Below are 17170 nucleotides of genomic sequence, written 5' to 3'. Positions count from 1 at the left end.
TACATAGAGGTTATTTGACACCAAACCTTCTTAAAAAAATCTGTTGGTATGCTGACAAGAATATAGGATATGCTTCAAGTCTGCATTTGCTTCATTACAGGACCAGCAGGTATGGGAGGTGTTGTGGTACATTTACTGTGAAAATAAAGAGTTATCAAAAGTCTATTGAAGATGAAAAATAAGGCTTGAGTTTCATTCACCACTGTAAAGGATTTCTGGGTCTTCTTTCACATTTTATTCCATAAATTAGCTGACAAAAACGCACCTAAATCTTGTTTCCCATTGCTATTGTATTTCCAATATCTGACTGTGTGTCAGGCAGCTTGATCAAATTATAAACATAGGTTGTAGGTCTTGAATTTAGGATATGTAGGAGATAATAATTGTTAGTGTTTTCAACAGTATGGAGAGATAATGTTTTATATACTCCTAGTGTATGGGGTTTACACATTAAACTTTTCAAGAGATTTTAGGACATTTAAATAAATGGCATACTTTTGGAAAGGAGATAAAAGTATAGTTTTCTTTGATCTGATTAACCTAATTCAGTCCTTTATCTAGCCATTTTTCCATAAGATAGTTTTGTTTATTTTAATCTACTTGTAATGCAAAATAGATGAATTTAGAAAATTTTCAGATCTCTTAAAATGTGTACTTTTTCAATTATTGGCACTGACATAAGAGGGTCTGTGGGAGAAAGGCATGCATTTCCTAAAAGAGAAAGGATGAATAAATGATCTCTCTAAATAAAACCATCTACATTATTCTCATTTTAACCAATAAGCAGACTGTTTTAAACACACGGCCTTTGGAAGCGTGGAAAACAGTTGTGCGTGCCTTGATCACTTAGTGTATTGACTAAGCCAATAGTCTTTATCCTGATCTCCCTGAGCCTTTGAATAGACTGCAGGTAGTGCAGAATGTGGCGGCGCATGTGATGATAAAGCTCCCAAGGGGATCATCGATTAAATCATTTTAGACCGCTACACTGGTTGACAAAACAAGTTTGCAAGAGCTAGTTTGTTCCTATGAGTCAATATGGTTTTGCTAAACTGTTAATCCAGTCCACTCACATCTGTCGACCCTCCAAATAGGGCTGTATTAGTAATTTTTCACAGATTTAAACCAACTTGTTAACAGAATTCCTCTATAGGAAATGCTGATTGGTGGTGATTGGAACTTGATGTTGGATACAATCATGGACCGTTCGGGACACCTTCAGACTGGTCCTAACTATGACAAAGCTCTTGAGGAAGCTATTAGAAGATCATGGCCTTATAGACACCTGCCACTTACTTCATCCCGAGACTGGCAGTACACTTTCCTGTCATGTGTACACTGCACCAAGATGAGAGCCAACTATTTCGTTGTGCTGGTCATTCACCCACAACGTGTTCCTGAGACATACCAGATAAAGACTTTGGATTGTTTAGCCCCGAAAATTGTTCTGAACTTGTACATCTTCTTATGCAACAGATATTGGTAGATGACTGCCTCTAAATTCAAACATCATGAGGAGAAATGATCTCCTGATAACTCCACTAAAGCACTATGGTCTACGTTCAACTTCTATCTGATGAAGGACTCTGCCAGTTCACGATGTGTATCATTGCATCAGCTATTGCTAGAACATTGTATTCAAGACCTAAGACATCAATAATCTGGCAAGCAGAGACACCCTGCGACAGTTCATACAATCACAAGTAAATCTGAACTCGCTATTGACCCAAAAACCGAAGAAAATCTATCTAAATTAAATCTATACACTACAAACATGGCAAAATGGTTGGTAGACATTAGAGCGGAAGGAAATGGATTCACTCCAGTCAACACTAGCTATCAAGAACTCTACTAGCAACCTGATAACTAAAGTTGAAATCTCTAAAAAGTTTACAATCTGCTTTAAGTCTCTCAACACTTCACAAACAAGCGGTTACCTGCAGTTTGAAGATGCCTTCTTTGAATGCCTCCAACTTCCCAATCTAAAGGCAGAAGCAGCGGTAATGCATTTTTCATGTTTGCATGCAACTCGTATGCTTTCATCGATGATCTAAAGACAGGCTATACACAGTTGTTCTTGGAAAGCTGTGGGGCATAGGTATAAAACGTACACCGATTGCATAAAACTCTGATGCTGTCGCCAATATTAAGCCGTAAATGGTCATGTTGTGGAAAAGCCCAATTTAGGAAAGTGGCTCAAATGATCACACAACCCAAAATGAGAAAGGAGTTGTGCGCCCTATCAAACCATATAGTAGGAGAGCACCCATCCTACCACAAGCCACAAAGGCTTCTCTCTAACTACTATTTATAATACTGAGTGGAGAGAGATTGGGCATGGCTACTTTTACATAACCTTCCTAAAATGGACGCTACCCACGAGACACGTCCATTCCAAAGGTACTGGTGGACTCTGCCATGTGTGTGAGCATCACACCAAATTCGAGCCCCAAATTCTGTTTGATCCGCAACGCAGCACCACAAGGACACCAACAACAGCTGGAAGTGTAAGAATGCACACATGCCTGGGATCAAGACAGCCTAGCCTAAATTCCTCACACTGTACAAGGATGGGCTTTAGCAGGGGCTATGTTGTCCAGGACAACCTGCGCACGTGCAGTGAAAGATATCCATTCAAGGCCCTTTTATTCTTCTGTAGTGGAGGACACTCTGAAACAGGCCAAGTTTGTATTGACATTTCATTGATACAGGATATTTTAGGCATCAATATGCTAACTTCTATAAATTCAACAGAGCTATAGAATAGAGGATGTTACTAATGATTTAATGGTACTCAATTTATGCAACTCGGAAGGGTGGAAGATTGAGTGCGCCTTGCTTCTTCTAACACGTAACCTTAAGATCACTGAAGATTAAGGCATCTGAGCTGAGGTGCATATTATGAAAACCTATCTTAGAGAGCAGTGGGTAGGTTTCGTTTTGCAGCTTTTAAGTAGGGAATCATTAAGAGTGTCTTGCTGTTGGTGGAAAACTTGGTCGGAGTCAAATAGTACATCATTTGAGAAGCACACATTTACTACATTAATGGCCTGCACAGGACTGTACCTGTACTGTGATTTTTTTTTTTCCATTCCAACTTTAAATTATTAAATATACCTAATGGCACAGGCTCCAGTGGCATTCCAAGCAATGTTTTAAGTGATATCCTAATTTTGGGCAAAGTGTTAGTGGTGTTTTTTTTTTGTTGCAAAAAAGTGCAACTAATTGAAAAATATGTGGACACGGGCACAGAAAAGGTGATGTTTGTGAACACCTAGGCAGTAGGCGAAGTGGTAACCTAGCGAGGAAAAACCCTAATAAATGTGGCCTTCTACTGGGCAAACTAGGAGAACGAACCTTCTGAAGCACTTCTCGAGGTGAAGATTTAATGATGAGGACCTCTGAAAGAGTGAGTGTTTTGCTGCAGGAATCTTCCAAAAACAGGTCCTATCTTGCTTTGAATGATGAGAAGCTACTGTCGAAGGCTAATCTTTGGTATGTGTAGGGAATAGGGATGTAGTATTGAAGCATCATTTTGATTAGGTGTGGATCCTTGTTAATGTATAGGTCTTTACATTTAGCTTTCTGGAATGGAACAAAAATGCAATTGAGGTGTCCTCTTCCTTTTACGCTGTGCTTCAGACTTGCAGCAAAGGCTTCTCCTTTTTAGAACTTGGTTGGTGTTTTTGCATACAAACTCCAGTCGATGTTGTTGCAGTAGTCAATGGTTGGCAGAATCCCTGTAAACTTAAGGAATATATTGTGGTGAGACTAGAAACAGAGGGAGGACACAAAGGTGAGGAGTAGTGACCATCTCACTCCAGGCCATTAAAGACCTGGTCTCAAGTCCTGACATTTTCACCTGCAATTGATTTCAGGAGTGATGGTCTAAATTGTTAAATGGAATGGAAGTGAGTCTACAACACCAAGAATGCACTAGACTTTTCACGCAGGTCTACATCCTAGCGATAAATGTGGAAGGTAGTACAGTGGAGCTTTTGACCAGGTCAATCTAAATTTTCAATGGAATGTCTAGGTGGACAATGAAGGTATGGCTGAAGTCTCTACTCTCAAACTATTTGAGAAGCATTTTTCTCTTAAATCTTTAAGGAACAAGCTTGCAACAAGACCTTCATTGTGCCCCGTGTCACCAATTCGTTATACAAATGGTCTGTCCCCTTTCGAGAAACGGGAGTGATTGAATACGGTGTATGCCCATAACCCAGTTGTTTAATAAATACAAAATGTGATGCTTGAGTGGTTTCAAAGTGCTTTCCCCCAACCTACCCAAAGAGCATCTGACTGCATTATCTTGGTGTTAAATGAACTTCTACTAAACTTCCCCCACCTCAAAGGATTGTTAATGAAGGAGTATGTCAGCCACCTGCAGCCAGGTCCTTTACTACATTTATATGGAATATTGAAGTTGTATAGTTGTTTAACATGTATATATGTATGTAAGCATGAAGTGCATGTTGTGTTTAACTATGGCAACCAGGAATCCATTTTGAATTGCCTGGGCAAGAGGGGTACACATGATGAAGGTTGGAGAGAAACTGGCAGACATCATTGAAGATTGCAGGGCTCCTCCAGAGCATTCCTGTGGCCCTTTGTAGTGTACTAGACTCTAGAGTGTGGAGGAAAGGAGCCCCCCCAGTCATTGTGCTAGGATTTCTTCTTCAAGCAAGTACAGGGATCCCACACCAGTAGCCTCAGGATTTCAGTGTTGAGAGCACAGATAGACAATCCTACTTGCCAGGTTAGGACCACAAACCTGGTAAAATCTACTTCTTGCTAGGAAGAGTTGCCTTACACTCACTGCCGGGGAGAGCAGGCCGTGAGGTGTCTCTACATGAAAGAGACTGCCTAGAATAGCAGTAGGTTGGGCCTTTGGGTCCGGGGAAGGGCCAGCAGTGGAGAGATTTTCTCTTAAAGAGGTTGTATTGCTGTGATAATATCTCCACTGTGGCTGGCAGTTTCAGCAAAACATTTTCAATGGTTCAAGACCACTTGGTGCGGAGGGTTTTGCTCCTGCCATTGATGGTGCATTGAGACCCCTTCAAAACACCTTGACAACTAGGCTTAGAAAAAGATTGACTATGGCCATAGTCCACCATGAAAACCTAAAAGGAGCTTTAAAGGGTTACTTTTTAAGCACTGTAAAGAAGTGAAAGGACCATAAAGGGACAGTCAGTAAAACCTGGACGCTGCAACTACCTAAAAAGGGTGAGGGGGCTGGGAGGGTCACCTGGGAGCACTCTTCACTGCCCCTGACCCTAAAGACACCTGAGCATGCATGAACTTTCGATTTACCTACAGCTACTGCCAAGCACTTACTGGTCGTTTCCACGTCAGTGATTGTACCCCAGATATAAGTGTACCCATTCTTATGGCCATATAAACTTTTATGTAATGCATAATGTTGTGTGTAGCGTTTAACCACTTTTCCCTCATAAGAAACCGCACTGATTGGATAATATGTTGTCTGGGGTTATTTCCTTTACTGAGGGCTGAGCGTCTACAAATGCACTAACTTCCTATGTAGGTCTTGGACTGCTCTACTTCACCCCTCTCGTGGTCAAGGACTAAGGGTTGTACCTGCTGCTCAGCTTTGGGCTCTGTCCTAAGGTAGAGCCCCAGGACCCCAGTGTTAAACGGCTCTGATTATTAGATAGTAAGGCCATTAGCCCCAGACTGCCTTGGAACTCCTGAAAAAATCGAATAACTGTATAAACCGCAATTTACAGACTTTTTAAGCTTAGCTAACCAATCTGATTATCTTTGTCTTCTAGGCTAAAACCTTTCATATATTGCCTTTTATCGGCGATGTTAGAGATTTTGTTTTTATTATTTTAGTTGCCTGGATATTAAAGGTTCTCTCTTGCTCATTATTTTCCAATTTTTATGTTTAGTCATACCAACTCCATTTCTTCCCAGGTTTAATGCTCCGGTTAGGCCTAGCTACCAACATAGTGGTACTTTATGGAGACTTTGTTAATCTGTGTCTGCACACAAGGTGTACCCATACTAAAACACAAGCGAAACCCTATGATCACTAGGGACATGAGGGGTCCATTTAAGAAGGGAGTACAATGGTCCCTAATAACTAAAATGTCATGGAAATCAAATAGTCATCATTATTTATGCTTAAATAAGTAGGTATAAATTTACAAATTTTCATCCAACAATAAATCGCAAAGCAAGAGTGTTTTTGTCAGGTTGAAGCACTGGTCCGAAAAGGGTCGGTTGAATATTGGTAAAATGCTGAACCGGCCGCTGATCAGCTGTTGCAAACATTACGACTTCTTTCAATGCACCGCCGTTGAATGTGAAAGACCAGTTATTGTAGCCCCGACAGACACTATTCAGTGTGTAATTGAGATAGAAACATTGCTTTTGGGTTACTGATAATCCCATAAAGGGATCAGGGGCACCGTGGAAATCGCAACAAACCTTATTTTGTTATACACTCATGTACAATACAAAGCTCAGATAGGAACACACAAAATATTCGTCACCCAATACCGACAAAGTTCACACAACAGAGTTAATGCCTCACACATCTCACATAGTGGAGGCACGGACAGCAGAACTAAGGGCACCAAGGAAAGGAATCTGAGAAAAGGAACAGAGCTTACACATGGGAAAGCAAACGGTGAGCACCGAACCGAGAGGAGGAACACTACTAATACAGGGCCTCAGACTCGAACAGAAATTAAAGGAATACAGACACAAATTGACAACATGTCAAAAGACATCGTAAATACACTGAAAACAATGGAAAAGATCCTGGAAATCACGGTAGGCACACACTCCAAAGTTGAGCACATTCAAGAATTAATACAGAAGTCGATCACAAAAAGGAATGAGATGGCAATGCCAGTAACAGATGGGCACAATCGACCAGAGAGGACTCTTGGGTACATAACAGAAGAAGAAACCCTGTCCTTACTAAAGAGATACGAACCCAAAGAACACAGTAGAGGGGAGATGATTAGAACAGTTCCGATTGATGCTAACAGAACATCCAGACAAAAAGGAAGGAAACCAGACCTCAACAACTTACAGCAAGTCCAACTATCCACGAACCTGCTTGAACAGGACCCTAGTAATGCAAGAAAAGCATTGAAATGTCTATTGCTCAACTGTAGGTCAGCAGTAAAACATGCGTCAGACGTCGCTGCACTTATCATTAACCAGGAAATTGATCTAGCGATCCTAACAAACATGGCTTTCGGAATCATCATCTCCATGCATGGATCTGTTAGTGCCCCCTCATTATAACATAGTAAGACTGGATAGACCAAAAAAGATAGGGGGGGGGATAGCCTGCATCCACCGATCAGACATAGAAATCAACCAAATACAATCCGATCCTCTGGAATCCTTTGAATACCTAGGCCTTAATGTATGATCAACAGACATTCAAAGATGCAACCTGCATGCCATATATCATCCTCCAGGAAATAATGCTACTTTTATAGACCAGTTAATGGAGATTATCACGGATAACTCTAACATTCACTCTAACGACATATTCCTGGGTGATTTCAACTTACACTGGGACGACAGTAAGGACAAACTGATCAACACTCTGAAAGACTTCTTGACTGAGTTAAACCTTACCCAAGCCTGCACACAGCCACCACACTCAAAAGGAGGAACGCTAGACTGGATACTATCAAGAAACTATAACATAGAGATCCAATCAGTTATGCCGTGCGACTGGTCGGATCACCACGCCATAACCTTCCTAATACCAACGCTGAAAAGGGGAAAGATCAGGCAGCCTATTAAACTCAAAAAGTGGCCCTGGGAGATTGAGTCGAATATTGAACGATTAGTAGAAGATTGTGAGAAAGAACTTAAGCCACCGAACAACTTGCGGAACATGAATGACCTAATAGACCACTTCAATACGAAAGTTACAAATATAGTTAACACCACTATGCCACTAAAGCTAAAAAGTCTCGGAATAGGACAAAAACCCTTGGTTTAATGGTACACTGAACGATGATAGACGGAAACTAAGAATGGCTGAAAGGAAATGGCGACAACATCCTGCAACACTAGAGCTGAAATCTCTAAGAAAAATCAGAAATGAATACAACAAAAAGATCCTAAAGTCTAAAAAAGAATATATTAGATCAGAATTGGTTAACGCCAAAAACAGGCCACGGAAACTATTTGAGATATTAAAGCAACAATCCAACAAATCGGCAAAATCGGCCCAAGAAACCACTAAAACCCAACTGAGCTGTGAAGAATTCTCTAATTTTTTCAACGACAAGGCCATCACTTTGGATACAGAGCTCAAGTTGGAAGCGGACAACCTGCACAACCAACCACACAGACTGTACAATACCACTCTGACAACTGACCTTGAGGAAGCTAAAAACAAAGCGCATTGGGATACCTTCAAGATATATGATCAGAATACCATCGCCAAAACACTAGCAGACATTAAACCAAATAACCACTACAATGATCCACTCCCCACCAAATGTCTACAAAACATCAACCACATCATCATCCCAATATGGACAAAAATAATAAATGCCTCACTATCAAAAGGGGTCCTTCCAGAATGCTTAAAGGCAGGCCAAGTTGTACCGATCATCAAGAAACCAACAGCGGACCCAGCAGATCCTAATAACTTTCGCCAGTTACCAATATTCCATTACTGGCCAAACTAATCGAGAAATGTGTACCAAACCAACTAAACCAACACATCACGAACTTCAGGCTATTGGACAACTGCCAGTCTGGATTCAGAACAGGACACAGCACGGAAACAGCGATTCTACATATCGTCGATGACGCATTACAGGCCCTAGATCTTAATAGAACATGTCTACTAGTCCTTCTCGACCTATCATCTGCATTCAACACGGTAAATCATGAAAAACTACTAGACAGACTACACAAGAGGATGGGAATGTCGGGAATTGTACTGAAATGGTTTGAATCCTTTCTTCAGAACAGATCTCAAAGATTCTTGGTCAACCAGTCATTATCCCAATCTTGTCCAAACTCCATCGGAGTCCCTCAAGGATCTACACTATCTCCTTCACTGTTTAACCTATACGTGGAACCTTTGACAGAAATCCTCCGAGACGCAAACATATCCTATCACATGTACGCGGACGACACGCAGATTTACATCAAAGTAGCATCTCTGGAGGACATCAATTTAATGAATGAGGCTTTAAAAAAGACAATATACTGGTTAACCAGTAATCACCTGAAGCTGAATGCACAAAAAACTGAATTCCTATTAATCTCACCACCAAAGAACAACACAGAGGCGATAGAATGGACCAAATTGATCACAGCACTAAACTGCACCCCTAAGCTAGTGGACTCAGCCAAATCATTAGGAGTCACATTGGATAAGAATCTAGACATGAAAGCACACATCAAATTAATGGCAAAAAATGCTGAACTACTTAAGGAAAGTGAAACCATTCATCTCGTCGGCAGATCTCAAACTGGTAATACAATCTTTAGTTATCTCAAGGATTGAATACGGATGTACAACCTTAGCTGGTCTACCAAAAATTTCCACAGCACCACTAAAAGCATGCCTCAATGCAGCTGCAAGGCTCATTACCGGATCGAGGAAATTCGACCATATTTCACCACACCTAAAAGCGTTAAACTGGCTACCATATGAAGCCAGAATCCAATTTAAAATGTCATGTATCACCCACAAAGCACTCCACTACAAAACACCGAGATACCTGGCCCAGAAGATTGTGCTTTTGGGAGGATGCAGACCAGCCAGGAGTGCCAAGGAGCTGCTGCTGAGGCCACCCATCTTCAGGAAGAAGAAAACATACGACAGAGCCTTCTCTGGGGCAGCCCCCAGAGTTTGGAACTCACTCCCTCCGAATATCAGGAAAATTACTAACCTATCCTCATTCAAAAAGGAAGCTAAGATCTTCCTAATGAGTAAGTTCCTTACATAGACAAGAACTGACTTCACCGCCACCGCATCTGAAAGGTGCCAAAACGGATCATCGAATGGAAGCAAGAGGAAATGTCCAGTAAACGGGAACAACCTAGAGGCGCTACACCCGCTTAGAACTAGAGGAAGATTACACAGACAAAGCAAAATCAGAACTGTTTGTACAGGAATACAGCATGCAATATAGTAGGATATAGAATAATGTTTATGATAACTTGGGAATAGATGCAGATAGAAAAAATATAGAACTGTGTAATCCCGGTGTTAATACTAGCCTAATTTTAACAAACTATTGTACATAGTCAGAATATATCTCCTGTTTGACATATACCTAATCTACCTCATTCAGTGTGATACACTTACTATATAGAGCTATAATTACCTACCTCATTCCCTATATGGTAATGCTATGTGAATTGTATCTCAAATCTACCTCATGTATATGTATCTGTGAAGCGCTCTGATACCCAAGGGTCACGTTCGTGCTATATAAAACTTTCTAAATAAAAATAAATAAATAAAATAAATAAATACACAGTATCACACACACTGTACTAAGAAGAATTAACACTTTTGAGTAACAATATGTATTACTACAGGAACAATCTGTTTCTCGGTACATAAAAATCAACTACACAGAATATTATAAATACAGTCAGAAGGCACGTTATAAATAACGAGAAAAACATGACAATTTCTAGCATGTTTTAAACTGTCATCTAAAACCTAACACCCAACTGCTTACTTCTTTGCACTACACTAATAGCAAGGAAGGCAGAGCAACTCTGTCTAGAGTTTCTTCTGGAGAAGAGATGCACTGCATATCTTGTTGCTGTCTTTATCAGCGGAAGCATGAGGACAGTGTTCCCAGCAAAGGGCAAACACATGCTGCGGTCTTCCTCCGGGACTCTGCTTTATCCGCTTCAGGCTTCATGTAGCATCTAGGAAGCGTGCTGGCAATCGGTGAGACCATCTCTGGCACAATCTCAGGTGATAATCTGCACAAAGGTCCTTACCTGACAAGTGGTAGACCTTATTTACTCAATCTGATCAGAAATTGGAATGTCTTACATAGATCAGCGCCAAGAAACCGCATGGTGATCGAACGCTTTACAAATCCTTTTACTTCAACTTCATTATGTGCCTCAAGGTGTGTACCCCATACGTTTCATTATGAACATTTAAGGTAAAAGGATGTCCATTCATACTACACTATGTTGGCTATATGCTTGTATGTGTTCTTATTTAACCTTGACATGGTGGAAAGTAGACATTTTAACCAAATTAATGCCACATCAAGTGTATCTGTCCTCGATCGGATAACTTGAAGCTTTCACAGTTCTTTATCATGTCTGCATCTAGATGCAGATGTTGTCGGACTATGATTCTGCATAAATGGGAAAGATGGTGACTTCCATTATTTTAAGTGAGAAGATGGCGACCTTCATTGGCCGGAATGGAGTGAGGCCTAAATAAACTGGAGTCGGACTTGGGGGATTTACATCCTAAGGGAGAATCCTAAGGAAACAAAATTGCTTGCAAGTTGGACCGTCTCTCTAGAGGAGAAACCAACAATGTGTGAAATGGGTGTCTCAAGGTGTATCTCAAGGTGTACCTAACACCAGGGCTCGAGTCGGGGTACCACGCTCGGCACCTGTCGTGACGTCACTTCCAGTGACAGCGTCCCCCCCCCCCCCCCCCCTCCAACTTCTTTTTTTAGGACTTGTGCCCTGCCTAACACAGTGGAAGCTCTGGTATAACATTTGTTACCCCAAAAACGAATGCGTATAGTTTTATAAAAACTGGGAAACGGCCACTACAACGCGGCCGTTTCCACGAAATCCTTTACAACGAGAGGCTTTACAACGAGAGGCTTTACCACGCAAAAAACTACGAAATACGTAGTAAAGGCATGTGTGGTAAATGAAAAGAAAAAAAGGGGGGTTTGGGGGTCTCCCCCATAAAAAACTAAAATAAAGCGTTGGAATAAAAAGGGGGGATAGGGGGGTCCCCCCCCCAAAAACAAAACTAACCTGAAGAGCCGAAGCTGATGCAATCAACGTCGTTAGAGAGGAAACGGAAAGTAACTTCCGCTTCCTCTTAACGACGTACAACCGACGTAACCAAAGAAGATGGAGAGAAAACGAGTTAAAAGGTAAGGGGCATTTTAGTAAAAAAAAAATATATATATATATATATGTATATGTATATGTATATATATGTATGTATGTATGTGTATATATATATGTATGTATATGTATGTATATATATATATATATGTATATATGTATATATATATATATGTATGTATATATATATGTATATATGAATCCACAATCCTGAAGCGCTGAACAGCAACGGACACAGCCAGGTACAGACCACAAACCAAGGTTTCACAACGAAATAATGTGCTTTATTCCATCAATGGGGATGGCGGCATGACGCGTTTCGTCCGGGAAACCCGGACTTGATCACATGACAAGACCCAGAGACATAAGTGGTTAAATACTGGTAAAAAACGAGACTCCTCCCACAAATGAATAGACATAAAAGTAATATCATTCAGTGAAGAAAGTACTTCATCCACATGCTATGTACAATGTAAAGTAAATGCTAAATGCAAAAACACTGAAATCACTGTACAATTTTAACTGTCTTCAAAACAGGAATAAATTCTCTTAATAGACATAAAGGGCAAGTGCCCAATGGATAATCATAATATCTTATTTGTATATTATAACTGAACGATAAGAGCCAATCTCAGTGGGGTATGTTTTAAAACCAGTAATGAAGTTATAATAAACACAAAAAGTTTTTAAAGTGCAAAGAAGAAAAGTGCAGGGTGCAAAATCCCAAAAATTTTGCAACAAACATTATATATCCAGATAAGAATCTGGAGCAGATTAAAAAACCTAATAAAGTGCAAAGTGCCAATAAAGTGCAAAAGTCGGCAGTGCATATCTATGATTAATAAGGGGAGGGGGAACTAGGGCAATCACATCTTATAGAATTCATATGGTAGCAGACAATAGGACATACCTATAAAATACATGTTAGTACAGCTGGGTATATAAAAAGCCAAACATCAATACAGTGTAAATTCATCCATAGATCATCCATAACAAAGTCTAAATAGATTAAAACCATATACAAAAGGTATAAAATCCATTATAAAAAGGTTATGCATATGATGAAATAAAATATTTACAAAAAATTGTTAAGATCTTCTCCCATATTAAGGCCATTGGGGATCTTACTGTTTAACCTCAGAATATATTGACTTTCTAGTTGTCTGAGTTTCTTCTCTCTATCTCCACCCCTCTTGTTCACGGGGACTGCATCAATAACAAAGTATTGCAGGTCATTCAGATTGTTGTTGTGTACCAGCTTAAAGTGACGTGCCACTGGATAATTAGGATCAGAGTTCACAATAGCACGTAGATGCTGTAAAATTCGATTGAATACTTGCAACTTAGTGCTACCAACATAGTATAACTTGCACGTGCATCTTAAAACATAGACCGCATGGTCTGTTTTGCAAGTATATACATTCTTTATAGGAATTACTGCATCCGTAAAAGCCTCAACAAATTCGCTGGTGTTCACACCGAATTTACATGCCCGGCATGAACTGCACTTCCGAAAGCCTGTTTTGCTGGAGTACCAATTGGATTTAATAATGGTTTCAGGACTAGTTTTGACTAGAGCATCCCTCATAGAGGGTGCTCGTCGAAAAGTAATGTTAGGAAGGTCTCCCACCAAAGGGCCCACTACAATATCTGTTTTAAGATGGGCCAGTTAGATTTAATTATTTGCCTCATCTTTTTGTGTTGGTTGTTAAAAGTGGTAATTAGCCGAATGGAAGATTCTTTAACTGTAACAACTACCTCTTCTAGAGTGTCTGAAGCAGGTTGTTGTACCATTACACTTGTTTGAGTTGATAAAGCCCTTTTGAGAGAGTTAGTGAGGTTAGAAACTTCATAGCCTCTTTGTAAAAATCTTTGGTAAGATCCATTCAAACAGTTCATGAGATCAATCTCATTATTGCATATCCGTTTAATTCTTAAAAACTCCCCATAAGGGATGCTCTTAATGAGATGGTGGGGATGGTTACTCTGGGCATGTAGGATTGAATTCCCAGCTGTGGATTTTCTGTACATCCTAGTCATGATTTCATTATTCTTGATGTAGACCTCCACGTCTAAGAAGTTGACACTAACATCGCTAATATTGGCACTAAACTCTAGGTTTAAAGAATTGTTATTGATATTACTAACAAATTCTTTTGCTGATGAACTGCACCCTTGCCAAATTATAAAAACATCGATGAAGCGCCACATCTTCACAATGCCAATTTCATCCTCCTCCAAACTACGGATGCCACCCAGGACGTGCCTCTCCCACCAGCCCACGTGTAAACACGCGTAGCTGGGGGAGAAGCACGCACCCATGGCTACACCACGCAATTGCTGATAAACTTCATTGTTGAAAAGGAAAAAAATATTCTTAAGGCATAGATCAATCATACTGATGAGCATTTTACTATGTTCATAGAACTTAATGTCTCTAGTAGATAAAAAATATTCAATAGCATTCAACCCATCAACATGATTAATAGAGGTGTACAGTGATGTAATGTCCATGACTACAAAAAGATAGTTAGGATTCCAAACAACTTCTTTCAGTTTCATCAAAAAGTCACCAGTGTCTTTTAGGTAACTAGGGAGGGCCTCCATATATTCATGTAAATAGAAATCAACATATTTGGAGAGGGGTTCCAACAGGCTATTTTGAGCAGAAATAATTGGCCGCCCTGGTATCGGTGTAATGCCTTTATGAATCTTTGGTAAAAGATACAACGTCGGAGTGATAGGAAAATCTTTTTTCAAAAAATCAAATTCCTTTTTACTAATCAATCCTACCCTCTTCCAAGATGCAAGATTAGAATGTACAAGAGTTTTTACTTTGTTAAGTTCATTATAGGAGGCCTTCCTATAGCAAAGTGGGTCTTTTAATTGTCTTTCCGCTTCCTCTAGATATAAAGTACGTGGCCATAAAACAATATTACCACCTTTGTCCGCTTTGTTGACAATGTCACCTTTAGATTTAATTTTGCGCATAAGTAGAGAATATTGTTTATCTCTGAAACTTCTTCTTTTTTTGTTCTTAGCCACAGTTTTATTGAGCTCCTTCAAATCTTCCACAACTCTGTCATTAAAAATGTCAATGGCATCCCGAGGCATCACTGGGACAAATGTGGATTTGGGACAAAAGGGACTGTTACCAGCACTGCCACTGCTGATACCCATAGTACCTAATATCTCCTGGGTGTTATTTGATGCATCATCATCAATGGCGAGAGAATGAGCGGTCTTAAGAGCCAACGTGTCAGCAATAGTAAAGTTCTTGTGAATTTGTGATTCATTTACAATTGCTCTTGCTTTTTCACTTTTTTTATTAGTGGTGTGGAATTTCAAACGTTTAAGTTTCCTTATAAATTTAAAAGTGTCTATTCTGGCTTGTACGTACTTGAATCCATTATTCGGGCAGTAAGAGAGACCCAATGAAAGAAGTTGAGTTTCCGCTGCATTTAAATCAATTTCTGTCAGATTGATCACCGTGTTTTTTACATCAGAGTTGTCAAAACAGATAGTGCTCGTAGAATTTTTATCTTTTTCTTGTGAATTTATTTTTTCTTTTGAGCTATTTGTTTTATTTTTTTCTTCTATGATATTTTTTTCTTCATTTATATTTTTTTCATTGGTATTCTTAGTGGTGGGTAATTTCAACAAATTATTTATTACTTCATTTGAGCATTCCCCCTTCCTTTTTTCTTTTTCCCGTAGCTGTTGCCGTTTCCTCCTCTCTTTACGGGATTTATTTCGCCTCTTCCTCTTGCTGGCTGTGTCCCTCTCGACCTTAGGGTGTTCCGCCGATCTTCCACTATAAAAACCAATTCCTCAGATGGGGTGAAACTACTAGTACCAGGATGCTGGGCAATCATTTCATCATCAGACCCCCCCACTACTGTAGATGGAATTTGTATCGGTATCTGATCCCTCAGGGACTACCACTTGTTGGTTCTGGGCAGTCTGCGATGTCATGGCTGACACTGGTACAGATGAAGTTAAAGCTTGTCGTTTTGCAGATTCAAATTTCCTTGAAGGTAAAAACTCTGCCATTCTCATAGTCAGCTTTGTCTCTAGCAAATTTGAAGGCTTTACGAGTTTTTATGGACTCTTCATACTTGTCAAGACGTTTTTTAATATCCTCTCGCCCTTTGGTAATTGCCTCTTGTTGTTCCATAGCATTCAACTCAAGATTAAGTTTCTCAATCTGGGTCATTAGTTCGACTCTATCGATCTCGGCGTATTCAATTAATATGCATACCATGCCCATGGATGCATCAAGGTTATGTTGTGCCCATTTTTTCAACATCAAGGGATTTGGGTTTTCAAAGGATGGGGCTGTTAGAATCCTTAAGCCTCGAGGAACCCTTTCAGCTTCCTTGTATTTTTCCAGGCTCTTTTGTTCCCACCACTTAGTAAGCTCCGTCCGGAGCAATTTTTCCAATTTTTTCAGTTTCGTTTTGACATCATCTCCTTCAGTAACACGTTCTTTCCGCTTCTCCCCTATATTAGCAACTGCCGGCAAATTTAAAAACAGAGCATCTGCTGCTTGCTGCCTGTCTCGGAAAATGTCAGCCGCCATCGCCATTATAGTTGCGGGGAATATGGTAATTAGCACAAGTTCAAAAATTCTTTTATACGTGTAATGTTCACCACGTTTGTAAAGAAAACGAACACTGATATCCTCGTATCTCGTCACAAACCCACGAGTCTCCCAGCGGTAGCCTCAAACGTTACAAGCTCACCTTAATTCGCTGCCAGCGAGGAAAGATTCGGGTCCTCCGAGCCAAACGATTCCTCACGGAAAACAGCAAACCATCAGCGAACTGCGACGTGAAGCACTTCCGTAGACTTCCGGGTCGTGGGGGGCTGGCAACGCGGTACTCCTTCCGGGTAGAAACAATCGCCAAAGGCGAGGGCGGCCAAAACTGCAAGACAGCCACAGCAAAAAATAGACGAGAGGGTCTGTAAACGACGAATTCGGCCAATTCGCCAAATGAATAGGAATCCACAATCCTGAAGCGCCGAACACCAACAGCAACGGACACAGCCAGGTACAGACCACAAACCA

The 17170-nt window shown here is 40.3% G+C and overlaps 2 protein-coding genes across 2 annotated transcripts in view; both read left to right on the top strand.

Moving 5' to 3' along the window:
* The window catches only part of SLC4A11 (solute carrier family 4 member 11), a 1943806-nt gene that overhangs the window by 197007 nt on the left and 1729629 nt on the right, over positions 1–17170 (top strand). The gene's annotated exons all lie outside the window — the stretch shown is intronic.
* LOC144821543 (uncharacterized) overlaps positions 1–17170 on the top strand; it is a 1076254-nt gene that overhangs the window by 298765 nt on the left and 760319 nt on the right. The window lies entirely within an intron of this gene.

This window comes from Lissotriton helveticus, chromosome 2_2 (genome assembly GCF_964261635.1).
Source record: "Lissotriton helveticus chromosome 2_2, aLisHel1.1, whole genome shotgun sequence".
Lineage (NCBI taxonomy): Eukaryota > Metazoa > Chordata > Amphibia > Caudata > Salamandridae > Lissotriton > Lissotriton helveticus.
The sequence above is the reverse complement of the archived record's forward strand: the minus strand, read 5'-3'. Positions and strand labels throughout refer to the sequence as shown.